We start from the raw sequence: 27,552 nt of genomic DNA on the forward strand, positions 1-27,552 counted from the left end.
CAGAAAGGTTTAAAGCGAGAGATAAAAAGCAAGATTACAATGGATTTATTATAAATTATTAGGACCTCCTGTTAGATCTCGATTAGACACCCCCTTGCTGTCTAACTGATAAACAATTTGAAGGGTCAACTGTTACGATTTGGAGGTAAGGACCCAAGTGCAGGCAGCCAGGGCAGGAGGCAGAACTTGGTGCAAGTAACAGGGTTTATTTCCCAAAACTCAAGACAGGAAACCACACATGACAGGGGATAAACCATAACATGTACCGCATATGACCACATAAGAGGCCATACGAGGATCTGACAAGGACTGAAAACCAAGGACATATATACACAGAGGGTGTAGCTGCCATCAGTGTCAGCATTTAAGTTAATTTAATAATTTGATTTAGACAGATAAATATTTCATGTTTGTTAAAAGGAAATGTATTTCATTGTGTTATTGTTATTCCATATGTGTTTACTCAGCATTCATAGTGAAACCAAAGTTTTGGTGCTGTTGAAGTCAGGACTTGTTTTGTTGTCGCTCACTATGCACTGACAAGAGGCAGCCTGATATTCCGTCAGAATGTAATAAGATGTTTTTTACAACATGATAAAGCTCAAACAGCACTTTGGGACTGAAGTAAATTCGCAGCGGGATGATTTTTAACCCACTTTGAGTTAATGCGACCAATAAGGTATGCAGGTTTATGTGTTGATTTCTTTATCTGTTAACGTACGTGCTAATGTGTTAGCTGAGTTCACGTGACACGTAACCTACTCTGTTGTGGAACGCGATTGTTATAAGCTCCAAGTTTATGATCATTTAAGCTATTAAATATGTTTCATGTGATTGTAAAATGTTTGTTCTCTATGAGAATGTTTATGTAATATAAATATGTTGTATTTTTCCTTTAGTTCTCACGGCATGATTGACGGCACGTGTGTGCAAATAAATGCCAGTAGACAAAGAACGCCTTGTGTCCGTAGTTCATCAGAGGGGTGTTACAGAGGGAGCAATGAGAAACAGGTGAAGTGAATGAATAATTAGACCAGGTGTTCTAATGAGGCAGAAACAGAAACCACAGAGCACACAAGGGAAAAACTTAACATGACAAAACCAAAAACCCAAACCATGATCTTGAAGCAGAAACTAAATGACAAAAACCAGAACTAAAACCCAAAACCATAACTAGAAAGCGAACATGACCCACACACGGCCCATGATCGTGACACCAATATTAATTGAATATGTTCTTTTAACTGAACATTATATAAAAATTCCCTTAGTACTGCTGAATTACAATGTAGAAACTGACATTTTCATGACATTTCTCCCTTTAAATAACAAAGTCAGGAATATTCAGCCTCTGTTGCTTCAATATAAACGATGCTTGAGTACCACTGAGAACGTTATATACTCCATTTAGAAACATCTCCAAACACCAGAGAATAAAAACCCATGACCAAACTGCTGTTTTCCACAGCAGAGAAAAAGAGACATGACATGAAAGAACTTACATGTACTTGGGCTCAGCTTCAGCAAGTCGTTTTGTTTGCCAGGGTCATGACTTGGAGAGGGTGAGAAGTGAGTGAAAGCAGATGGAAGCATGTCAGACATGCAAACACACCCTTATCTGACACCTCAAAATATTGGTCATGCCAGGAATTAAGAGAGCATGTGTCCATGTTATGGTGTGCATGCATTAAATCTTAGATGCATTTCTTAGATAAATACATTTTAAGAGTGTTTGTGTGTTTAGAGGCATCAGTGGGTGCTCTTGTGTCTTTAGAAGATATATTTCCTCTTATCCTCTTATGTGAGATGTCAAACAATCTTTCATTCTACTCGTCAACTCTACAAGTAAAATAAAAATTTCTTAGCACACTTTCACTTAAAAACACCACCATCGACCTCAAACATCCTGCTCTCCCTGCTCCCAAATTAAATGAGAACTAATTAAATGTAGCTTTGGGGTAATTTCTAAGCCCACCTAAGTAAAAACACAGCTGGTACTTCAATGAAGCAAAGGATTCCTGTCACCAATGCCAAAATATCTCCGCTTAATCAGTGCAGAAGGGATCAGCTAGGGAGGCAAAGCCAAATCTCTAAAGCCTCCCGTCTCTCTCTCCTCAGCCTGTCCTATTATCATAAGCTTGCATGATGAGACTATCTGCAGTTACGGTTATACTAAATCATCTTAGGAATGTTGTCCAAGGAAATTACTATTTGATTTTAGAGCAGAAAAGATGTATTTGGATTGGTTGACACCTCATTCACAAATACTGTGTATATCTGTTATTTATGTGAGTCAACCAGCATTTAATCTCTGACATGGTGCTTATAGGCCCCCAGAGTGTGCAATACCATGAAGTAAAAGTAAAACATAAAAACTATACATGTATATGCCATTAAATTCAATATTAGAAATGAAAACAAACCTGCCAAGAAAAGGCAGGTGAGCAAAACTCATGGACCAGGCAGAGAAGGTGTAAGAAATTAAACTAAGAGATTAGAGTTACCCCTGAAGGAGAACCAAAGCTCCACATCAGAGACAAAAGGATCAATCCACCGAATTACTTTAATCTGTACACTTGTCAAAGACAGTCTGTGTTAAAATGGCCATTGCATGAAGATCAACCCCCCCCAAAAATGTACTAAGAAGCACTGGAGATTCCCCAATGTGAAAGTAAAGAAATGCATTTCCACAAATAGAACATAAAGTATATGGATTATGGTCACAAGGCAAAACCATGGGGGCAGTGTTGCACAGGACAGAAGCTGTGCAACCAGCAAAAGGAACAAAGAAGAAGCAGCAGTGTATTCAGTGGCTACACAGACCACCAATGTCTACTGGGCTGCCTTTTGTCTGTCTCTTTCTGAGAATATATATTATTGTGATTTCCCCTTCTATCACCACGTTTGTTATTATTAAAAACTGACATTGCAGAGGTGAACTCTAAACTCTGCCCTCTAGTGGACATATTGCCTAACAACCATGTCAACGCTAAGGGCATTGGGACCAGTGACATTGACGTGGACATACTTATTTACATACATATATAGAGCATAAAAAGGCCAGACTCTGAGACAGTGGTGCTAACCCTCACACCACCTATCATTACAAATATAATCCAATTTAACCAAATTCATCATTTTCCAAGAAGTCTAGATTATTGTTATTTTGATATTTGTATGCAAATTCATCAAAGGTTGCATATGAGCAACTATGGAGGAGGGTGGGGTACTGATTTGTCTTTGAATCTAATTGATGTAAGTCAATCAAACCACGAACTACTCCAAACTAAAGTTAAATTTACTCATACAGTTTTGGCTCTGAAGCTGTAGATTAAATATATTTTGTAAATCTGAACAGAAATGGAACAATGGAAGAATAGAATAGAATAGAACAGAACAATGTGAATGATTATTAGCTGCACTGGTGTGTAAATGTACAGATGCGTGGCCACATTTATGTCTTATTTTTTGTTGGGTAACTGATGTTCAGGGTGACATACAAAATGTGTTTCAATATGAAGGGCATTTCTAAAATATTTTGAAGCTCCTTCTAGCACCAACCAGGATAAGGAACCATTTACATCTTCAGCCACGAATGCACCTTCACTGATGTCAGATGATTATTTTGGCTCAGATGTAGGGAGCCACACAAGCCAGGACCGCCCCTGAAATGGATCCACTCTTTTTTTTTCCTCTCGGAGGGATGTGATCATATAAGCAATATGTAGACTTATTTTGGCAACTGGATCATTTAACTGCCTTGGTTTTGGTACTTGTGAGCTGCAAAGCACTTTTTGCCCTCTAGATCTAAATGCACTTTGTGATGAAGCTACTGGACCAGTAACAGTTAGTTCTTAGATTTGGTTGTGGTATACTGGTAACAGCTAATGTATCTTAAAGTATTACTCCATTTGAGAAGGAAATCTGTCATCAAACACTTAAAAATACTTCAGAAAACCATAAATATTTATAAAATTAGTTATTTTATATTTTATTTCCTCCAAGTCCTATGCATTATTTTGCATAGTGTGTTTAAGAAGAAATAATTATTATTACCGCCACTAAGGTGTAAGTTATGTATTTGGCAGCGCTGGTTTGTTTGTCTGTTCGTCAGCAACATACAAAGTAATGGACGAATTTTCATTAATTTTCAGGAAATTTCACAAATAGAATAAAAAAGAACTGATTAGATTTTGGGTGTAATCCGGATCACCGCCTGGACGCAGGACTTTTTAAAAGGATTCTTTATTATAGAGATAAATTTGCGATTAGATTCCAACTAAAGATAGGTCAAGAGTCTGGGTGTCATCCTCGATAGCACTTTATCATTCACCTCACCCATCAATAACATCACCTGCTCAGCTTATTTCCATCTGCACAATATCAACCGTCTCCGCCCCTCCCTCACCCCCCACACCACCACTATCCTTCTGCACAGCCTTGTCACCTCCCACATGGATTACTGCAACTCTCTGGGCTCCCACTAAAATCCCTTCATAAATTCCAAATGGTTCAGAACTCTGCTGCCTGTATCATCACCTGAACTCATTCCTTTCATCACATCACTCCTATCCTGCAAGAACTCCATTGGCATCCCATTAAGTACAGGATAGAATACAAGATTCTCCTCCATACATACAAATCCATACATAAACTCTCACCCACTTACCTCTCAGACCTTCTCCAGATATTTACCCCTTCCAGATGTCTTTGCCCCTCCTCTTCTATCCATCTCTCTGTCCCTCCTGCCTGCCTCAGCACCGTGGGGAGTGGAACACACTTCCTCCTGACCTCCGCAAGACCGACTCTCTCCTCACCTTCATTTCCAAACTCAAAACCCATCTTTTCAGAACAGCATACTGTTTGTAACCTTGTTTTCACTCACTTCCTCACCACTCTGCCTTTTATGTTTTGGTTTTTAATTGTGTTGTTTATGTCTGATTTTCCTAAAATGTTTTCTTTTATTTGTTTCGTACAGCGTCCTTGGGTGCCCTGAAAGGCGCTTTAAATAAAATGTATTATTATCATTATTATTATTATTAAAAAATAATGCCCACAATCATTGACAAAAAAAAAAAAAAAAAAAAAAAGACAATGGCTTGGTGGAGGCCTGTTCTCTCTGAATGTTTCTAGTTATTGTTTTGATCAACAATTTGCACTGAAAATACAGCCATTGTATCTTTTAGCAAACATAAACTAATAGATACACAGAAATACAGAGTTTTAAGTACATGTCCAACTGTTACAAGAGAGTTTCAGCCCTTTATTCGTGGCTGCTTCTTTAGCCAGCTCCAGTTTAATTTTCACTTAGAATTTCATAATTCATCTTTACTCCAAGTCATAAATGAACAGATTGTTCTTATAATGTGTTTGTGAGACAATTTTTTTATCGATACTGGAGAAGCAAAAAGCATGTAAGATGTAATCGTTAACATTCGTGTTTTGCACGGTTTAGAGGTAAACATGAAAGCAAAGTGAAACTCTTTCTTCCCACGACAGCAGTTATTTAACATGTAATCTAACAGACAGATTACATGGCTGTTATTCTTCCACATTTACCCTTCAAATTGTTTTAGATCCACCCTATGCTTGTGACAATTTATTCTGGTTCAAATCAAGGGTAATGAAGAGCTAAACCACTTCTCTGCATTGTGGCTTGCAGATTTCATTTGACAAAGTGAGCTTTTATCAATGTCTGCAAGCTCTGGAGGTTACTCTCTACAGCTATCACTCATTTCTGTCATCAGCAGCATACTGAGGTTTGAGGATTTTCAAGTCTTGTGTTTGTTGGCGCAGCTTAAGTACACGCTGATGAGATGGGACGCCATGAACGGAAGCTCCACATCTGTTTTCAAGCCTCTTGGATCACACGGACTGGATATGGGCCCAGAGTTAAGGCAGCATTTACTGGTTCCCAGATGCTGGAGCTAGAAGTGGTGAACAGAGAGCTCTTAGGCAGAGACGCTGAGCTGCAGGCCAGCAGTAAATGTCAACAAGGGAAGGAATGTTTGAAAAGAGGTGGAGTGTGACTGATGAGGAACGTTTCAGAAGTGGTGTTTATGGATTGGTGTTTTTAAAGGCTAAAGATCAACAATTGTGCAAACAAGAGGGCAATATGGGTTTATTTGTTTTTAGTCTCAGTTACCATGGAAAAGATTATCCAGTAATCTGTGAATGAAATGAAGCAACATGCGGGTCTCTCTTTTTTTTTTTTTTTTTTTTGCTGTTGTTTTTGCCATTTTTATTCTTATAATAACACTGTTGCCTTGATCTAATTTGATGATATAACGTGGCAAAGATAAGGTGAGACTAAACAACTGTGAAATGGTTTAAAAAAAAACACTGCTAGATATGAATGTAAGAGAAATGAGCTGGGCTGATTCATGAGGCAGACTTTCTGCTGCAACTTCCCACATTATCAACTCCTCTCTTAAATCTGGTGTCTTTCTCTCTGCCTTTAAGCAAGCTCGGGTTACCCGTCTGCTAAGGAAACCCACACTCAACCCATCCCAGGTTGGAAACTACTGGCCGGTCTCACTGCTCTCCTGTCAGCTACTGATTCCCTACGATTTGCCAGATCCACTGGTCAGTCCTCATTCTTTATACTGCTGGACCTTTCTGCTGCCTTTGACACGGTCAACCATCATATATTGTTCTCCACACTCTTGGAGCTTGACATCTCAGGATCTGTCCTCTCGTGGTTTACGTCCTACCTCACAGGAAGATCCTTCGAAGTATCTTGGCAAGGGGGACTGTCCAGATCACATGGGCTGACAACAGGGGTGTCTCAGGGCTCGGTGCTTGACACTCAGCTTTTCCTTTCTTTCCCACCTGAGGACACAACCGTCTCAATGCGAATATCAGCAGGCCTTGCTGATATCTCCGCATGGATGAAGGATTGCCACCTTCAGCTAAATCTGTCCAAGACCGAGCTTATTGTCTGTCCAGCTAATCCTTCCTTACCACCACAGATAAGCGTGCAGCTTGAGTCTATCACGCTTGTGTCTACGTCTTCTACCAGGAATCTTGGTGTCATGGTAGACAACCAGCTGACCTTTAAGGACCATGTTGCCTTGGTTGCTCGATCTTGCCGATTTGCTCTCTACAACATCAGGAGGATCAGACCCTACCTGACTGAACACAAGGCCCAGCTCCTGGTCCAGGCTCTGGTCATTTCACTCATTGACCATGCAACTCCTTACTGGCTGGCCCCCCTGCATGCTCAGTTAAACCTGCTAAAATACCATTAACTGCAGCTGTATTTTCCCATTTAAAAAAAAAAGAAAGAATTACTTGAAATGCATCCATGGAACTTATAGTGTGCCAAATTTTGTAGAGGAATATCTTCCCACAGTCTGAGCAGACAGAGGATTACAGAGGAAATACCACCAAGTATCTACCACAGCAGGAGACGACAGGAAAGTGTGTTGTGGTGCATAAATGCTTTTCTTTTCAGGTGTTTATCAGAAGGTGAAATAAACAGTGTTTTTGTTTTAACTTTCTTTATGTTGTTTATACTTCTCACACAGTTTTGGAAATATTACAGCTGAGCAAAGATCGAGAGACTTGATCTACTGTACTTTTAGTTTAATTTAATTCAATTTAAGGTGATGATTATGTTTCTTTAAGGTTTTTCATTTTTCTCCAGATAGATAGATAGATAGATAGATAGATAGATAGATAGATAGATAGATAGATAGATAGATAGATAGATAGATAGATAGATAGATAGATAGATAGATAGTTGCTTTGTAGAAATAATGTTCACATACTGCACTATGTGCTTACAGATGTGTAGAACTACAATTATTGTGTTATGTGCCATCTAGCATGTCAATATGGAGTAAAATCTCTGAGGAACACCTTGAATCTATGTCATGAAGAAGAGAAGTAAAGCGGCTAATGAGAGTATATAATATGACAAATGTGCATATATAGGATGTAAGTATCCTCGCAACTGTTTAAACCCTGTCCATATCTGCCTGCATACACATTTACCATATATGCATGTTTTGAGGAGGATGGTCTGTTTCAAGGACTTCTTCAAAACTATGAGCTGGATCATAACTCTCTGTGGGCTGGATCAGCTCCTCTAAATCATTTGTGGTCATGCAGGCAGAGCTAAAATGAAGGAATGCTCAGTGGGAACACAGGCTGGGGTTTGGGATTAATTATTGTCCCATGAATAATTCTGGTGAATGCACTGAGACCAGACCAGCAATGCAAACAGTGACAGAGATCAGATAAATGTTTAATTTAATTTTGTTGTATTTTTACTAATGCATGTTCAAAAACATTTATGTATTTTACTTTAGACATAGGTTTTGTTTTGGGTTGCAGTAACCTATTTATTTCTGTTGTTATTTAAAACACAAACAAAATCTGAAAACCAGAGTTTAAAGAAATGAGCTGTAAACATATGAGCCTCTTGATGAACCTTAAAGCTGGTTCGAAAGTATGCAAGCTCCCTCCTCTGAATCGCACAGTACATTCAGAGCCAGAGTCCAGCAATGTAAACCATGTGTTCATGTAAGCTGTGCAAAGCAGCTGAAGGTAAAAACTATAAATTTTATCCTGCTTGTTGCATAACCATGGATTAAAAGTGAGGGCCTCTGCACATTCACAGTGCATTGTCTCATCTATTTGCATTGTGTGAGCGTCACATGAAGACCCACACCCAAGAAAATGATACTGAAACATGAACACTAACACTGCTTACCCACACGATTTGAATTTGTGAGTTTTAATGAGGAATTTTAAGTTACGTCATCAGATACACAACAAGGAGAGGTCATTCAGGGAGACAGAAAACAGCCTTATTTGCTGAAAATTGAAGAATGAAGGAAGTATAAAAACAACAGGACTTTAAAATGTGTTTACCACAGAATAGTGGATTATCTGTTTTATTTTTCCTCTCTGTGCCTCTCTCTTCCTCTTCTTTGGATGTCAAGCAAGAGTGTGAGGCACAGCTGTTCTTAATGTCACGCAAACACTGCAAGTTCAGTATTGACAAGGCCTATTTTTTCTGCCTCCTGTCTAAAATGACATACCAAAAATAAATTTAGTATATCTTTAAAACTACAAGGGGCTGTGTGTATCATCTATGTCTCAAAAAAGCTGAGACATGTCAGATTGCAACAGAAATGTAATATATATATATAAAGATATATGTTACTATGTCAGATTAAATTCACCTGGAAAGCAGTTGAAAGTGTTAAAGGTCATCTCTTTCTAAGAGAAAACCACTTTACTTTCAGTTGAAACCATAGCGGCCCAGTTCATCTAGGAAGTAGTAAAGTAATGTCAGATGAGGATCTGTGCAAAAGTAGAAGGTAAAAAAGTGAACCTGAGCAGTTTTTCAGGTGTTTTAATGGAGGTGTTATGCAGGTAAATATCCCAGGAAGCCATCGGCTGATGTTAATGATGGACACCTAAATCTCTAAAGTGAACAGTTCTGTTCTTGTGTTTTCATTACATTCGCATATAATTGCTTGGGGTTTAACATGTCTTTTGTTTGGGTGGCAGTGCATGGTAGAGTCTTTTAGCTGAGTTTCTCTCTGGCATTTTCGTATACTACATGTTAGGTTTGGTGCTTCTTAGTTTGTGTAAAGATCTTCTGTACTGCATGTATCTCATTCTGCCTCCTGTGCAGGGGACTCTCATTAAGAAGAGGTTAAGTAATCTAAGTGATCATTACAAACATATATGGAATGCCAGCAGAAAAGTCTTTTTAAATAAAGATTCACTACCAAGAAGACATTTTTCACACAAGCACTTTGACCCGGCTACTGGTCTCGGTCCAGTCAAAGTCCTACAGGGCCACCATGTTTACACAAACCTTTCAGTTCATGCACTTAACTTTTGTTTTCTTTTTAGCAAGTCAGTTCTTGAGATCATGTAAACTGAGCTAATTTGATGTTTATTTGAGTAAAAAAACAGCTTCCTTTTAGTTATCTTCACATCCCTGACCAAACTTTAAGTTCATCTGACTTTAGTAACCAGATTCTTATAAATTACTTTATTATAATATACATTTCATATTTTTTATTTGAGATTCAAGATCTTTATAGTCATTACACCAGCATAACAAAATTCTTTTGGCTTGAGCACACATAAATAAGGAAAAAGAAATATAACAGGCAGACATAAATAAAGAAATAAAGATATAAAATGTATAAAAGATAAAAACACCTCTATATTTACAAAAAAAAATTAGAAAAAAAGCACAGTTGCACCAAAACACCCACTGAGTAACTGTCACGTTTTAGAAACATGATGTTCATTTTGGAGACTTATTTCAGGTAAGTCCACTCTTTGTCCCTTTAACTCAATGATTCTCAAACTGGGGGGTGTGACAACATGACAGGGGATGGGACTGGAAAAATATAGCAGACAAACTAATGTTTTCACAACTTGGGGACTTGGAAACTTTCTGGTCCACACTTCAGAACACTTGGTGTCAGTAATGCACTCCTTAGTTTTTGCCAACCATAAAAATAGGAAGAAGAAGAAGAACTGCAGCCCAGAGATCAGGGTTTACTGAACACACAAGGGAGAAGAGAGAGAGAGAGATATGGAGAAACAGGTAACTGGGATGAAAGAGGGCAGATATCTTGCTCTTGGTTTAACAGTAAATGTGTTTCTTATTACATCTTCCTCACGTCTGTGATGTTACAAATATGGTAAGTTACAAAGTTATAGTTCAAATAGTTATAGTAAGTTATATATATATATATATATATATATATATATATATATATATATATATATATATATATATATTACCTGGTCTGTGTATGTAAGGGCGAGGGGGACTCCAAAGGGGGTCATGGTAGAAAAAGTTTGAAAACCACTGCTCTAACTCATTTTGTTCATCTTTCTCTTCATAAAAATCTGGTAAATTAACCTGTGAAGCCATCGGACCCACCAGTGGGTCCAACAGGTGTAACCACAAGTTCATGTGTGTAAAAAAGTTACTTTAGTGATGTTAGGATATTTTATTTATAATGTGTCTTAAAGAAGAATACCTAATGCCACTAAATCAACTCTTCAAGTGCATTTGGTCAACAAAGAATTTGTTTAATAACAACTTTAAAATACGTATGCCACAAACAACAGCACCACCATAACCAGTAACACCCGAAACAAAATTCAACACAACGCGTGATCCGTTCACTCCACCCAAACATATTGGGTATCAAATGAAACTAGAAAAGCTGCACTTTCATATAATACCAAGCATAAAAAGATATTCGCCAAGCACCTCACTTTAGTCTCAAAACAAACACAAAGCTAACCGTCGCATATCACAGCAGCCTTATCAGACAGCATGTTTATCACCAAATACACCAAACCCCAAAGCTATTCTCACAAACAGCCACATATTTTATTTCCTTACCTTTTGTGCTCATTTTCAGTCTATCCACATTGTCCTTCGACCAAAACTCACAGCGCAGTAATCCATAATGGTGAAACTGCGTCATGCGCTAACATGTCATATGCTCCCATTCACAGTCATTTTGTTGTCTTGTTGTGGGTCCGGGCAGTGTAAATAAAGTTTGGTCGAATTCTACATCTTACAAGCTTTCCGACGATGTCTTACACTTGAACGACACTTTATCTGTCAGGTATAAATACTTGCGCGTAAACAAAGGAGTATCATTGCCATTTTGCTGCAGTTACGCACGTGGGCGCACCGGAAAGAGCGAATATCGAACAGCGTTCATTTCTTTGCTTCATTATAACTTTTTATCCATTTAGAACGAAGGATAAAAGCCATAAACATGTCCAAGAAATTACAAAGAACCAAATACACCGTGTTGGAAGTTCTGGAGGAAATACAGACACAGCACAATTTGGCACAGTTTGCGTATCCAAGTGGCCAAAAAGAAAGTCCGCCAGGTACTATCCACACTAAAACCTGCATAAACGCAATGAGCTTTGTTCTGTTCTCATGAAACCTTGTACAGTTGTAGTCAAGGAGTTGCTGAATTCATGCAGTGGTATCTTTATGCACATCGGTGTACAAAAAAACAAAAAATTTGCAGAGGATATTTTTTTTTACCTATGGTTTATGACAATTTGCACAGGCATATTAACATTCACAATGTTTCTGGATTTATATTACATAGGGTCTTACCTATCCATTGAGACCACGCTTATGTATATTGACCTAAAACTTACAGAGTTATTGTTGATTTTATTTGGGTAGGTCTGTTCAGGCAAACCACACCTCCAAAAACCCTATAGGGCTTAAAGGGTTAATGCATCAGCTGGTTTGTCAAACAGAATCATCTGGACTGTCCTTCACAGACACTGATTGAAAGAGGAAGAAACAACAAAACAAAAACTATTTACAAGGTGAATGGATCACCTTTTTTGTCCCATTGTGCACAGTTATGTTTACCAGGAGTCCACAGTGTTGCAGCATCAGACATAGAGGGCTTTTAAGTTGGATCTTTATAGTTTCCCTTGGTTGTCAGAAATTTCCAATTTAATATTATCTAACCAGATGACCTTTTTCCAGATGTTTAGGGAGTCCTTTACATGCCTTTTATTAAACATATCTTTCTTTTCTTTTTCATGGCCACTCTTCCATAAAGCCCAGCCCTGTGGAGTGTACCACTTACAGTGATCCTGTGGAGCAGGGGTGCCCAATCCTCAGTCCTCGACGTTTACATTCCTGCAACGTTTTAGATGCATATCTCTAACACACCTAAATCAAATGGCTAAATTCCTTCATCCACATGTATTCAGCTCTGCAGAGCAATCATTTGATTCAGGTGTGTTGGAGAAGGAATGCATCCAAAAGTTGCAGGATAGTAGATGTCAATAACCGGTCTTGGGCAGCTTTCAAGCTGCTCCAGTGCCCTCTAATTAATGCCCTCCTTGCCTGGTCTGTGAGTTTTGAGGACTGGATAATGGATTTGATGATGCTCTGTGGAATTTTAAAAGTTTCTCCTCTTTTAAAAAATAGGCAAAACCTGATCTATACTTCTGTCCCTGGACTGTTTGGACAGCTCCGAGGTCTTCATAGTCTTGCTTGTTTGGTGGTGCCTTCAGAATAGTGATGCTGCAGGCTCTGGAGCCTTTGAGAACAGGTGTAGTGAGAACATGTGACAGATTTGCACACAGATGGACCTTATTTAATATAATTACGCGGCTTCTGAAGCTAATTGGTAGTACCAGAGTTTAGCTAGGGTCTTTAAAGCAAAGGGAGTAAATATTCATCAACACATCAAGAAATCTTCAAATCAGTTTCCCTCTGGGAGCTTATCATGCCATTAATTTAAGCTGAATTCACATTTCTGAAGTTTCCTTTAAGTTACTTGAATTTTTGTCAGATGAAGTTACAGCTTTTAAAATCACATCCAATTATATTTAGCCAATTTATTTTATTCATTTATAGCCAATAACAATTAATTATTGGCTATCTCAAATAATTAAAAACAACTATAAGCACTGCAAGCTGTGTAAAGCCCAGAAGAACCCATATTTTCCATGAGGAAGCTGAACTCTCCACTAGTTAGCTGTTAATATAAGCTAGCATATGTGCTAGCATCCCAGACTTAAGGTAAGGAGGGTTATTATATCATTTTCTTTGCATATTGATGCCTGATTTACCTTGTTCGAGTTTTATTTTCTTGTTAATTTGTGGGTATGAGCTGTTCACTTGATGGTAAAGTAAATGCTGCCTTACATTGGCTCCTAATTGTGGCGCACCCCTTACCCCTCCCCCTCTGTTTTGCACATTTACATGAGGGGCTATCTCACTTCTTTTTTGGATTAGGTGGAAGAGCTAATCGTGTGTTCCAGCTGTCCTCGGAACTTGGAATTCCAAGGAATTTTTGTCATAAATGACAAAGTGATCTTGTTTTTCCGAGCTGTGAATTCCTAAATTTCAGAGGACCCAGTGATTCCAGATTTAAAGATGGCTGTGCCCAAAACCACTTTAATAGTTGCATTAAGTTCTCAATGTATTTAATCTATATTTTAAAAATTCATTGTCACATGCTCCACACAAACAGATCTACTTTAGTTGTTGGCGCTACTGCTACATGATTATACAGTATCGCTTTAACTAATTGTGCAAAAACTAAGTTGTGTACATATGGTTTTTTGTTATATATTTTCCTTCTGTATGTTAAACAGGGATGCATGTTATTACAGCTTTACGGAGCCTAATTAACTGTCATTTATATGCAATAATGTTGCACAATAGTCTCCTAGAGTGTTTGAATAAGTTAATAAACTATGACTTAGGGTGTCATATCTACCCAAAAACTTGACGACTGAAGAGATAGGGCCCCCAAAACTTATACTGCTTAGGGCCCACTTGAAGTCTGGAGCCAGCTCTGACCCCAACTACCCAGTAATGATGTCACATACCCTCGGCTGCTTGAAAATCTGAGACAACTGGGTGAGGGCCACACAACCCCCAAATGAAGACAGCCCAAGACAGTTGAAACAAAGGAGCATGAAAAATTTCCCAACATACAGTGGATACATCATAGCAAAGATGGTGTCAGAAGGAATGTGGGACACCCATAAATGTACACTACCAGTCAAAAGTTTGAACACACAAATCCAAAGAGAAAATGTGTCCTAACATACATTCAACATCAGTAAAGATGTGAAAATTATCATAAAATTGTCTTCCAGCCGTTCATTATAGGGCTGTTGTCAAAATTACTAACTGATTGCTAACAGCTAATCAGTAACATTAATTAACTTTAACTACTTTGCTAATGTTGCTAACATTTGTCAATAGAGCCACCTGAGTGTGTTATAACACAATAAAAAATCTTCTTTCATTTTTTCATCTTATTGAAGACAAATGGAAAAATATGCCCACAGCCCAGAAACTGAAACGATGACTGAAGAATTGAATAGCTGTAAACGCCATCTTTGTTTGTTGTCATCAGTTTGTTGCCATTTTGGTTTTCATGGATACTTGTCACGTCATCTGACAGGTATCTACTAGAGAACTTCTGACTATGTGTAACTATAAAGTAAGGGTATCTTGTTTCCTAGGGGCATAAAGGGAATGGGTAAACAAGAGATACTTACCATTTTATTGTTCTTACTGTTATATTTGCTTTGTTGTCTTTTTGTGCCCTTTTAATTTAGCTATTTATATTTTTTATTTCTCTTAAAGTTGTACAGCACCTTGGTCAACACCTGTTGTTTTTAAGTGTGCTTATAAATAAAGTCAACTTAACTTGACTAGACTAATTTAGCACTAAAATCATCCACAGGTCTTTAGATATGTAAAAAAGATTCACATTAATATGTTAAAGCTATATTTATTCTCCACTTGTGAAAATGTAAACCCTCAAGATAATAAGCCTTTTGCAAAGAGACTAGGCATTGACTTATAAACTGAATGTGCAACAATATCTATACAGACGCTTTAATTAAAGATGGCTTTTATTTAAAAGTTTTCTGGACCAAATATGCAATAAATAATCATTTACTGTAAGCTGCCGGTACTTGTTGTGCATGCCTTTTTTTCTGGCAGTTGAAGTTAAAAGTTCTGTTCAAATAAGAACAAATTGCATCTCTTAATCCTTAAATTAGGATGCGATCATGGGACTGACATGAAGCTTCAAGGAGATTTTTAATAGTCTTGAAATGTTTTCTGACTGGACTCTTTGTTGGTAGATCATTACACTGGGATTCGATTCAGTTACAGGTCAACTGAACACGTGGAACATTTTTTAAAAGCTGTGGGAGATTTTACAATGAGACTCCGACTGCCAAATAACCAAACACTGCTTTTTGGAAAGTTTTAATAAAACACTTTCTGATTATAAATCCTCCAGAGATGGACAGGTTTCCCACTTTTCTTTGCAGTGATTAACTCTTTCTGCATCATGGGGTGATTGTGGTCACCCTGAATGACTGAATCATCCAAATGAAAGATTGTATACTTGCAGTGGTTCAATAACAAAGGCCTGTGTCAGCAGGAAAGATTAAATAACACACCACTAAGGAAAAGGAAAATGTGATCTAGAATAAAACCATCCCTGCAGGAGGCTACTGTCAGACTAGATTTATGGGTTGGCATATTTATGGTCTAATTTATTGTAATATCCGTTAAATTTTACAACCTCAGTAGTGACACAAACAACACAAGTGCCAAAGGGGATGTGAGGACGGAAACCTTTTCCTCTCAAATCATCAACTAATAAAAAATATATCCAAGCGTTGACTGCTAGCAAGGCTGTGGGAATCCGGTACTTCTTGCATAAAGAGGCAACTTCCCAAGTCCTTGAACATGTTGAATAGCAACCGTTGAAAAATTATCATCACTTTTTATTTAACACGATGTAGATCACAAACAAGAACCAATGTCACCAAGGAGAACAACGACTGACTGGGTGGAACCGTTGTGGCTAAAAATACCCTGTTTGAATAGGTTTTACTGGCGTGGCAAAAGTGATGACATTTTTGTGATGTTTTTTCTTTTGTTTTGTTGTTTTCTCACTAATGGAAACACTTGGTGTGGCTTGGAATGAACAGGATGGCAGGTATTTCTGATTAGGTGCAAACCACAATACTTAAACTCTTGTCCTTGTCATATCTGGTTATGATTATTTATTACCCCTTCCTAAATCCAATAAAAACATGACCATACAAAAGGTCATTCTTTAAATCCAAAGAGGCCAATTAAAAAAAAGAAAGAAAAAAGAAAAATGTTGTTGAAACATGCCAGCAGCTTCCTCATCAGGGAGGCAGATTGTTGGGAAAGTTCACATTTCATCACTTCTAACGAGCTTTTCACCACCAACTTTCATCTCAGGCTGCTGGTGTGAGTTTATGTCTTATTTTTGTAGTGATGGCCATAATTATTTCAGTAATAATTGTCATTATTATTATTGTTATTTATTTAGTATATTTAGAATAAAGTCTGTATTAATCTAGTAATCCGGGAGATAAGGGTTCATGAAGTGAGTTAGTGGCGTTTGGTGTTATCAGAATTGTAGTTTATTATGTAATTGTTTAAAAGGGGTAGAAAAAATATGTTCCTTACTACTCCCATTTGAACACTTTTATTCTTCATGCTTGTTTTACATTGTTTTGGAAATAAAAGTAAATGATGATGATGATGATGATGAAAAACACATCAGTAGGTTAACATTGTAATGCTAGCTTAGCTTTAGGGGCTAATGCCAAACAGCCTATCCTGCTGTTGACTCTTGTTTGGTGTCATTTATTGGACTGGGTTAGTGTCAGATAAAACAAGACAATTTAACATTTTTTCTCATCCAACAGGAACCTCAGCATCAGGTAGAAGAATCATACACAGCTACAACATCCTGGTCACCGTGCTCTGGTACAAACATCACATTTAGTTTAGGGAAAAACTTCTGGAGCTGACTGGTCCCAGAAAGAGTTTTCCAGTACATGTAATGGTATTTTCCATCAGTGTTTTATTTTATTTATTTATTTATTTATTCCTCCTATAAATGACCAACTAGTAATGTGATTACTGATTACTTTGAATATTTGAACAGAACTTTAAAATCTATCAAAGAAAAAAATTTGCAAACATAAAAGATATTGAAACCGTCTCCACCTTAAAATGAATTGTTCCAAACATGAATTTTCCCCTATACCGCTTCAATTTATATGAGCAAAAACGCCACAGTTTGAGTTATATGGCAGGATTGAATCTTATGAGGTGTCATGATGCTGTGCTGGGTGGAAGGACTCAGGTTGGGGGTATTGTCTCAGGATATTAGCCTCTTTCAGAGAGAAGGGTAATAGGAGAGATAAATGGACTAATGACACAATGAGGAATTTAAGAGGTAGAGAGGCTGAAAGGAAAAGGAGGAAGTGTAGACCTAAAGGGCGGACAGACGGTGGCTGGGAAAAGACATGAAGGAAGAGAAGGCGAGGATGGATGAATGGATGAGGAATGAAAACAGGAAGGGGTATTGGGCCTCCTTTACCAACAGTTTTTACAAACAAATTTGTTCTTAAATTTTACTTTCAAACTTTTTACAAAAGATTCTGGTATTCATGGAAATCTCCTCATCTTAGATTTGTTCTTGGCTAAGAACAAGTTCTACAAACACTTAGAAGAACTCTTAGGAACATTTGAGTGCTGACATGTATGAACAAAATCAGTATTTGTGTTGTCTTTTGTTCATTTCATTAAGAAACAATAATAAAATTACAATATTACATTACAGTCATTTAGCCGATGCTTTTCTCCAAAGCACCTCACAGTGATTAGGCAGTAGCATTAAGGGTCTTGTCTAAGGACCCAACTGGAAGGTGTTAATAATCATCCCCTGTGGGGTTCAAACTGTGGTCACCCGCATGGGAGATCGATGTCCTGCCAACTGAATTAACCAGTCACCAATAAAGTTTTTATGTCAGATTTTAAAAACAAAATTTTGGTCATTTACATTTAAGAATTTGTTATTTCAGAATTAAAAGCAAGATATTGCAGATCATGTTCTAACATTGTAAGTTCCCTAAGGCGAAAATTATTTTTCGAATGTGGCAAGATAGGTTGTCACCTCTCTCACTCACTGGAGTGTTTACCTTCCCTCCTCCGCTTTGCTGCGACAGGTGTGGCCTGTTGTGGTGATTGCTGGGTTGAGCACGCAGCCCTCTTATATGAGAGCAGGTTTCTGCTCTTCAGGATGCCTTCACTCATTTGGCTGTGTGTCAGCGGTTGGTTTGGCTGGTGTTGCCTTGGACCCTACTCTGGATCGTAAGTGTCATTTCTTGTCTGAGTGATTGGGGTATGTCGGTCTCTGGGTGTTACACCTGCTCAATCTCCCTGCAGTGTTGTGGTCTGTTGGCTGTGGCTGGGTTGATCTGCGTCTTATGTTCAGCTTAAGTGAGCTGATTTTGGTCTGAGCCCTGGACGTTATCATCTGGCTGTGTCTCCTTCCTCCCTGCGTGAGGGGGAGCTTGTCACCTGGTAAGACTCCTAACTGTAACTTCCTGATCTATTTTGAACAATAAATTAACATACTTGTTCTTCTTTAGGCCTAGAGGTTGACTGTGCGCTGCAGCGTGTCGTCCCCCCCCTGCAGTGCTCCTGGCTGCGCTGCTGTCTTGTCTGGATTTGGGTTTTTAGGAACCGCCAGTTCCGTGCCTTCTCTCCCGGAAACCCAGCAATACGTCTGGTTCGCCAGCCGTGGGTCCAGGGGGGTGCACGTTCGGACCCCATCTACCTCTGGTGACTAAGGGCGAGATTGAGCTCATTGGTCCCGCGGTACAGCCGGCTTGATGGACTTTTGTGTGACTTTATTTTGTTGGTTTGCTGTGGTTTAGTTTGAATTGTGTTAGATTAATTTTGGTCCATTTGTCAGGTTGTTCGCTGTTTACCTCACTGTTCTCCATCCCCTGGTACCAGGTGGTCGAATTCTTTTAACTGTTTTATCAGTTATTGTTAATAAACTTATTGTTAAGGTAAATCACATTTTGTTGTCTTGGTGCATCGGACCTGCGTGTCCTATTATTGGAGTGAAATTCTCCAGTTGGCGTTGTCAGGTTTAGAATAGTTTTAATTTCTTTTTATTCCGTTTTTCCCCCACTCGCCACAATTCATTTTATGTATGCAAGTAAATGATACATTCCAGATGGGATTAAATTATATTTCTGGTCTTCCATGGACAGATCCATATCCCCACCCACTGAAAACATGAAGTGATTTTTTTTTTTCACACTGTGGGGCCCTGTTTCATAATCATTAACCCCATACCCTTGAAATTGCTTCAGTACATGTCAAATCCTTTTATGATATTACAGGACGAAACTCAAGTTTCTTCACCAAATGTAACCGTAATTATATAACCGAAATACATAAACTTACCAACCTCGGCATGGCTGAAGAGACTCTCGTCCTGAATTTCCATGTATTCTGAGTAGCTTCTAAAATGGCTCCCTGGCTACCCCTGCAATATTTAATTGAATTAGCCCCGCCCACTACTTTTGGCAACATTAATCAAATTTGGTACCCGTGTGCAAAATGTCAACACCTACAAAAAAGCCTGTTTGATCTATATGTTTTGATTTTGACCTTTATTTGCATCTCACATTTGATCAAATTCCTACTGAAACATTTTCAGGACAGGCATATGAGATTTTTATCTACTTGTCATGGGTCCACATACATGCCATCTGTCATATTTGTGCCACCATTTTTAGTGTCTGAATGGACAAACAACTCGGTGTGTGAGTACCAGCTTTGTTTGATAGGTGCTAGAGCAAATTCAAATCTTCTGTTTGAAAATAACAAAACAATCCAGCAGTGATTTTTACTTCTTATGATGAGGGGTTATACAAGTGAAGTCCAACTTGATGTTAATAAAATTGAGCTGTCTCTTGCACTGTTGCCAGCAGACTGGTTTCCCAGGAAATTGTCCCCTAAAAAAGATGCTCCAGGAAAAATACTTCAGTTTTTATTCCATGTTAAGAGAATCCCTGGTGACATTTTTTTGTGTGTGTGTTTTATATATCTAGAGTGGAAGATTTATCATTTACTGACAAAAAGCACTTATTAGTTGCCTTTGTGGTGAACTTTCTTCCCATGAGTAAAAAGGAAGTACGTCGATAAAATTCACTTTAAGACTGATGATGTGAACACATACTCTAAAGAGAACTACTAATTAGCTGTTACTCTTTTTTTTTCAACTCTGACTCAGTCATTGTGTTCATGGTGCCTTCAGACATGTATGACACAGTCTTAGCTGGTCGTGGTTAAACAGAAGCAGAGCGTCACAGATGACGCTAAATGCCTCCTCACATGGGCTTTCTCCTCTCACAGACTGTTTCATTACTACTGTTTTTTTCCCCCTCATACCATAAAGAAGAGGCAGACGTGGCTGCCAACTCAAATACCACTCACTGTTCAGGACACTGCTGGAAGAACACGGCACACATGGAAACTTTTATGCTTCACGACTGAAAATGTGACAATGCCAATCCATGCAAGTTGCATATATCAGTTTTTAAACATGGAACAATATCACTATTCTTTGCAAACTATTCAACATTTGAAAAAAAAAATAGGATATTGACTTTAATGTGCTTAAGTCCAACAATCCTAATAATAATACTGAAGGTTGAGTCAAGAATGTGTCATTTATTAAAGTCTGAGACCGACGCTGAAGGAAATTCTACAATGAAATCATGGTAAACATTTACAAAAGAACCATGACGATAATATGACTCTTAGATTGTGACATTAACAGATGCACATCAGAAAAAGTCATGGAAACCACAAACGTCCCAGGATGTTTGGTCCAATGCTATGTTTTGTAAGATTAATTGAGACACTGAAGCAGAAGATTCACCAAGAGATTCAGTTTTTTTTTTCTAGTACGTTATCAAATCAGACCGAGTTCTCATATTTTCTTCATAAAAGATATTCAATTATTTATGTTCAAAACTCTGATGTTTTACGAGTATGCAATTATAAGTTCATCCATCCATCCATTTTCTTCCGCTTATCCGGAGTCGGGTCGTGGGGGCAGCTGCCTAAGCAGGGAAACCCAGACTTCCTTCTCCCCGGCCACATTCACCAGCTCATCCGGAGGGATCCTGAGATGTTCCCAGGCCAGCCGAGAGATGTAGTCCGTCCAGCGTGTCCTAGGTCTTCCCCGGGGCCTCTTTCGGTGGGACGTGCCCAGAACACTACCTTATGACCATAGGTGAGGGTAGGAACGTAGATCGACCGGTAAATCGAGAGCTTTGCCTTTTGGCTCAGCTCCTTCTTCACCACGACAGACCGATGCAGAGTCCGCATCACTGCAGACGCCGCCTGTCGATCTCCCGCTCCATCCTTCCCTCACTCATGAACAAGACCCCGAGATACGTGAACTCCTCCACTTGGGGCAGGACCCTATTGCAGACCCGAAGAGAGCACTCCATCCTTTTCCAGCTGAGGACCATGGTCTTGGACTAGTATGCAATTATAAGTCTATATGTTGTATTATCTGAGGGATTTTATTTAAATTTTTTTTATGTAATATATATCCCCTCAATGATTCTTCCATTTTTGTTCCAAACGTTTTCTCTGTAATGGATTTAAATTGTTGATCTGCTTTGTTAAAAGACTTAAAGGTATACTGTAAAAAGAACATGTAAAATTGTTTGCCTTAATATGATTTTTAATCAGGCAGTTAAGATTTTTAAATGCATCAAAAACTCACATATGTGTTTGCTATAAAAATTAGATTTCAGGTTTTCTGTTTTAAATTAGCCTCAATAAATTATTTATGTTCTGCCCAAAAATCTGATTCACAGTCATCTGAGCAAACAAGTTTTGAATAGCATCATGAACTTTTCTAACATGTAATTTAAGTTGAATTTAACTTTTGAAAATTGTGGACGTAACTTATTTTTACCTGAGAGCTGTCAAGTGTTCGGTTTTACTTTTATTTGATTTAAATAAATGTGTTATACAGTTTTTTTAGCTTTACAAAGTTATCAGTTGAATTATTTGAAAATGTTTATTGTTTTGAAGTGCTAGAACACGCAACTAAAATTTAAAAATAAAGTTTTATATAGAAATTTTTTGGCTCAAAATATAATTAGTTTTCTCTCAAAGGCTCCCTCAGCAACTTTGACATAACTTGTAACTCTTTCCTGTTCATGATAGACTCATTAGATATCACACCTGAGGAAACCTGAGCTTTCAGTTTGTCTTTTTAATAAATTATTTTAAGAAATTTTTTCATAATATTTTTTTTCTTTACATTTTAACATGAAGTTCTTAAAATTTGAATCTTTATTAATTTGAGTGATAAATTGTTTGAGAAATTAGTCGTGGAAAAAGTAAGTACATTTTAAAGGTTATTTTCTTCAAAACTTTAGCTTTTAAGCTGGCCAGCTTGAAATTTAGCACAGTAAGCTGCCTTGAAATTTTTGATTTTAACAAAAGTTTTTATGGAGTATTATTGAACTGGTACTAGAAGCCCTGTGGTCATGACCTGACAAATAAATATGTATTTTACTCCAGTATACGCCATTAGAAAGCTAAGATACGATAAGATAAGATCTTACGATTTAAATAATGTACAGCATTCCAGACAACAATCATATGTAAACATTTAGTTCTGATCAGCTGCAAATGCAGTTGATCTATACTGTAGATACTGCAGATGACACTGCAACAAAAAAATGGTCCAGCAAAAATAGTTTAAGAAAATAGTTGGTTCACAACAAATCTTTTATCCATAAAACGCTACGGGGCTCAGATTTCCCAGCTGCCCTGAAGGCATCTTCCTCCCATTCATCATGATTGCTGATGCGCTCCACCTGCGCTGAGCGCTTTATATACCTGTTGATGACAACTCTTCCCTGCTAGATCATCTTGGTTCTTCCCTGCACGTATCCAGCCCTTGTTATTCTGCCTGTCTGCCTGCCTGTGGTTGACCTTGTTGTTTGGACCTGGATTTCGCCTCTGCCTGCCCCCTGTCTGGTACTCTGCTTTGTTTATGTTTGGATCACCTGGCTCACTGACCTCTGGAATTGTTAACAGGACTAAGATATCGGATTACGAACTTAACCTTCCTTTACCCCCCGGAGATACTCGGGATCCTCCACTGTCTGCCATACAGCATCCCGGCCTATGGTCTGTGATTTCCCTACAACCTTCTCCTTTGCTCAGCAGCTCTCTCCCACACCTCAGTGGTCTTCCTCTTGGATTCCCCCCCCAACCCAGACTCTGGAGACAGTTCTTAATCATTTGCTGTAACTACATCTGCTGGTACGTCAACCATTGCATCAGTTCATAATCATCTGCTTCTACCTGCTGCCTAATCCCTGTCTTGTGTATCCACAGACGCCTGACCATAGAGAGACTGGATTGCACATCTTATCATTCACTGTGTACAATAAAATATCTTATACCTATCCCTGGGATTCTGAGAATTCACTTAGTCCAAACACCTGCATCATGACAGTTTTAGGCAAAAATTGCAAAATTTTGTGGGGTTAAAAGAAACTGTAGATCTTTAATATTATTTAAGGTTTCAGGTTTGACCGCATTAGGAATTTTCTCCTTGCTGGAGACGTTTATCCAGCACTGTAATTTCACTGGTAACAAACTTACCTAAAATAACCATTATTTATTTATTACATCCAGCTCCCTATGAGAGTGTTTATGCACTAAATGTCCAGGGTTTGAAACTCAGGATATGGTGCCGATATAGAAAAAGAGAAACCATGCAGTGGTCATAGACAGATGTGAATTATTACTTGTCACCACATCCATTATTATCCAGTTTGGTCAAAATCTTATAATACAGCGAACACAAAGAAATACTCAATTAGATTTTTATTTTCCTATAATTAACTGGCATAATCAACCTGCAAATGCCTCTTTAACTACATGAGTATAATGAGTATATGCTTTAAAGGCTCATTCACTTCTGTTAGCTGTCAATGACTTACGTTTATCCTTCACTTTGCTTTTAGTTTTTAATCATAGTCATGCATGACTATTTATCCTGCTCTTTTGGTACACTTTCCAGTGATTCTGTCAAACACTGATCCTGCAGACATCAGCCCAGCTGAGTCACAGCACAGTCATCTAATTTAGCAAGTCTCAATCTCAAACTGGTTCAGACTCCTCCAACACACAAAGCTTGTAATATTCTTGACTTGGTACTGACCAGAAACTGCTCCGCAGCCGACCTGTCCGTCACCCCGCTGCATCTCTCAGACCACTTCCTGGTTAAATTCTCTGTCTTCCTTCCTCATGTCACTCAAGCGGCTCCAAAAATGGTGTCCTACCACAGAAACTTGAGATCGCTCAGACCTACACAGCTGTCTGATGAGGTTGAACATCAGTGAAAATCAATGAAAATCAAATAGTAATTAATCAAGTAAAATATTATATATAATGAAAAAATAATAAATGAAGATTTTTATTGTAATTATTACTATTGAAAATGAAGTAGTTTTTTAACTAATTACTTTTTAATAAACTATTTCATTACAATTTCCTCTGGAGATTAAAGCATTTTTTTACATGTGATTTAATCTCATCACTTCACAACAACACTCTGTATAGGCAGCTATACAGAAAGTCTTCATAACCTTCTGACGCTTGAATTATTAATAAACTGCACATTTCTTTCACAAACAATATTTTACTTCTACACACATAGTGACTCTTTCCTGCATTTTTAATGTTATTGGACTTTTAATCTAGTTTATTTATTTAGTTAATCTATTCTATAAAATATTTCTAAAACTTTTGTTGTTTATGTAACAGAAAATATGTATAAAAATACAGCTGTATCATTTTATTTTCCTATTAATCACTGAGTAAAACTTAGTTTACATTGTATGTATATGCATTACATTTTATATTTATTTATTCTTCAGTGAGTGGTAGTGTATTAGAAATAGCTAATTTGCAAATGTACCATCCACGCCCATGCAAGTGCTAGAAAACAGTCTTTAAACAGGTGTCCAAGACATTAAAGTGTTTAGTGCAACACAGTACAATATAGTTCTAATCCATTTCAATTAAATTCCTTCAGAGTTAAACTTCAACATTAATTTACATGCGTACTCAAAGTGTGAGCTACAGGTATGAAGGAGTTAAAGTTTGAACATGTTTTGTCCATTTTTGTTGTGTGGTGGTTGTTGTGTAGGTTTGCAAGACAGCTGTATCACCAATATACAGTCGCTATAACTTGAAATAAAAAATATTTATTTTATTTTTAATTTAAGAATGTAATCAAGAATGTTTCAGCTTCATGAATCGTGTGACACATTGATGTCAACAATGGTTTTGTAGGTACTTCAGAGTTTGTAATGTTGTAAAAAATGGGCTTGTCCCCAAGCCGGCAACTAAGGCAAACCACGGTGGACCCCTGAGCAAGGCCCTTAACCCCCAACTGCTCCCCGGGCACTGGAATCTGGCCCCAACTGCTCCTTGCTGCTAGGATGGGTTAAATGCAGAGAAAGAATTTCCCAGCTGGGATTAATAAAGTAGAATCAATAAAGCAAATAAATATAGATACAAAAAGCAACAGAGCCAACATGACTCAGAAAGTCATATCATGGTAGCATATGACACTTAATCTGCTTGTACTCTTATTAATCTACTTGTGGATCAGACATCTTGTAAACTTTTCTTTCTTTTCATAAGCAGTAATCATCCTTTTAAAAGAGTGAGACATCAAGTCTGATGGAAGCTATATTTGAGGAACTAAAACAAACAGCTCTGTTTTTACTTCCATTTATTTTAGCAGTTTCACACAGTTTGACATTTACAGTAGAGTAAAGTTCAACTTTTTGAACAATGTCACGTTAACAAGCCTGAGTGCATCCAGCTGCAGCTTTCAACAAATATTTAAGTTTCTTTTAATAGCACAGTATGCTGTTTATACCATAATATTTTCCAGTTCAGTATAAATTCCTTATTTCAGTTAAACTGTTATTTTTTATGGATCTGGTCTAAACATAATTCATTTTTATTTATTATTTGTATTAAGGACTTCTTTAGCTTCTGGATAGAGCATCTACTACCACAGTATTCTACAGCTTCTGCATGTGCTCTGAGAAATATTTAAACTAGACCATCCTTTCTTTCTACAGTCCCCAAGTATTTAAGTAAACATGTTGGTACTCCCTCCATTTGAAAGAACAATATATCCATTTTAAGGTCGCTGCATTAGCTGCCCAGGTCTTAGAGGCCCTTTCATTTCCTGTAGCCTTCTGACAGACATAAGAACACGAGTAGCAGGAAATACAATCAGCAACCAGTGTGTTTACCTGGCGGGAGAGTGGGCTAAAAGGAGAAGTGGGCCAAGATGTAATCTAAAATGTTACTCTCTAAACGTCTAATAAGACATATTAAAGCAGGTTAAGTACTTCACCTTGAATCTGCTATAATGTAGATAATCAGGATTTAATATCAACAATTAATCAAATAATTACTGCCGTTTTAATGTGTTTTTTTACTTTCTTTTTTATTTCAAATGCAAGTTTTCTTATTTATTCCCTTTAATTATTAACTCTAACCATCAAATATACTGTAGAATATCCTCTAAGATAGCAGATAAGACTGGCTGAAGCTGCAATAGGGAAATGACATCAGTAAAGCTGGGTGTTATGAAGGACCTCACGGAGACAAGACTGAATTGACAGGTTTATTGTTCACAAGGTTATCTCATCCAGAAAGAATCATACGAGTTCCAAAGATAGTTCAGAGTCCAAGTAATCAGCTGGGTTAGTTGGGACTGGGACGGGGAGGAGGAGAAGGTCAGGTTGCATGAACGAGGTCTGACGAAGACTGTCTGGAGAGCTGGCGCTTATATATCCTGGAGCTGGGATTACTTGCGATTACTGATTGATTGGAGCAGGTGTGGGCGTAGCAGAGTCTGGTGAAACGGTGACACTGGGCTTACACCAGAAGACTTTTAAAAGATTTGCATAAGACTCTAGAAAACCACCAGCGCACACAAGCTCACATCTAAAGACAAATGTTTAGAGTTTTGAGTCTCAGCCTAGTCTCAGACTGAGATTTGACAAAGACTGTGAATCACTCTTTACAGACAACGA

At 37.9% G+C, this 27,552-nt stretch overlaps 1 long non-coding RNA gene across 1 annotated transcript; it reads right to left on the minus strand.

Moving 5' to 3' along the window:
• Positions 1-4,778: 4,778 nt before the first annotated feature.
• LOC121633944 lies at positions 4,779-25,129 on the minus strand. Its single transcript, XR_006009154.1, has 3 exons — positions 25,118-25,129; positions 23,658-23,666; positions 4,779-4,859 (listed from the first exon to the last, which is right to left on the minus strand). It is a non-coding gene; the product is annotated as an uncharacterized LOC121633944 (long non-coding RNA).
• Between the last annotated feature and the right edge of the window lie 2,423 nt (positions 25,130-27,552).

The sequence above is a fragment of the Melanotaenia boesemani genome, chromosome 22 (assembly GCF_017639745.1).
Source record: "Melanotaenia boesemani isolate fMelBoe1 chromosome 22, fMelBoe1.pri, whole genome shotgun sequence".
Classification (NCBI taxonomy): domain Eukaryota; kingdom Metazoa; phylum Chordata; class Actinopteri; order Atheriniformes; family Melanotaeniidae; genus Melanotaenia; species Melanotaenia boesemani.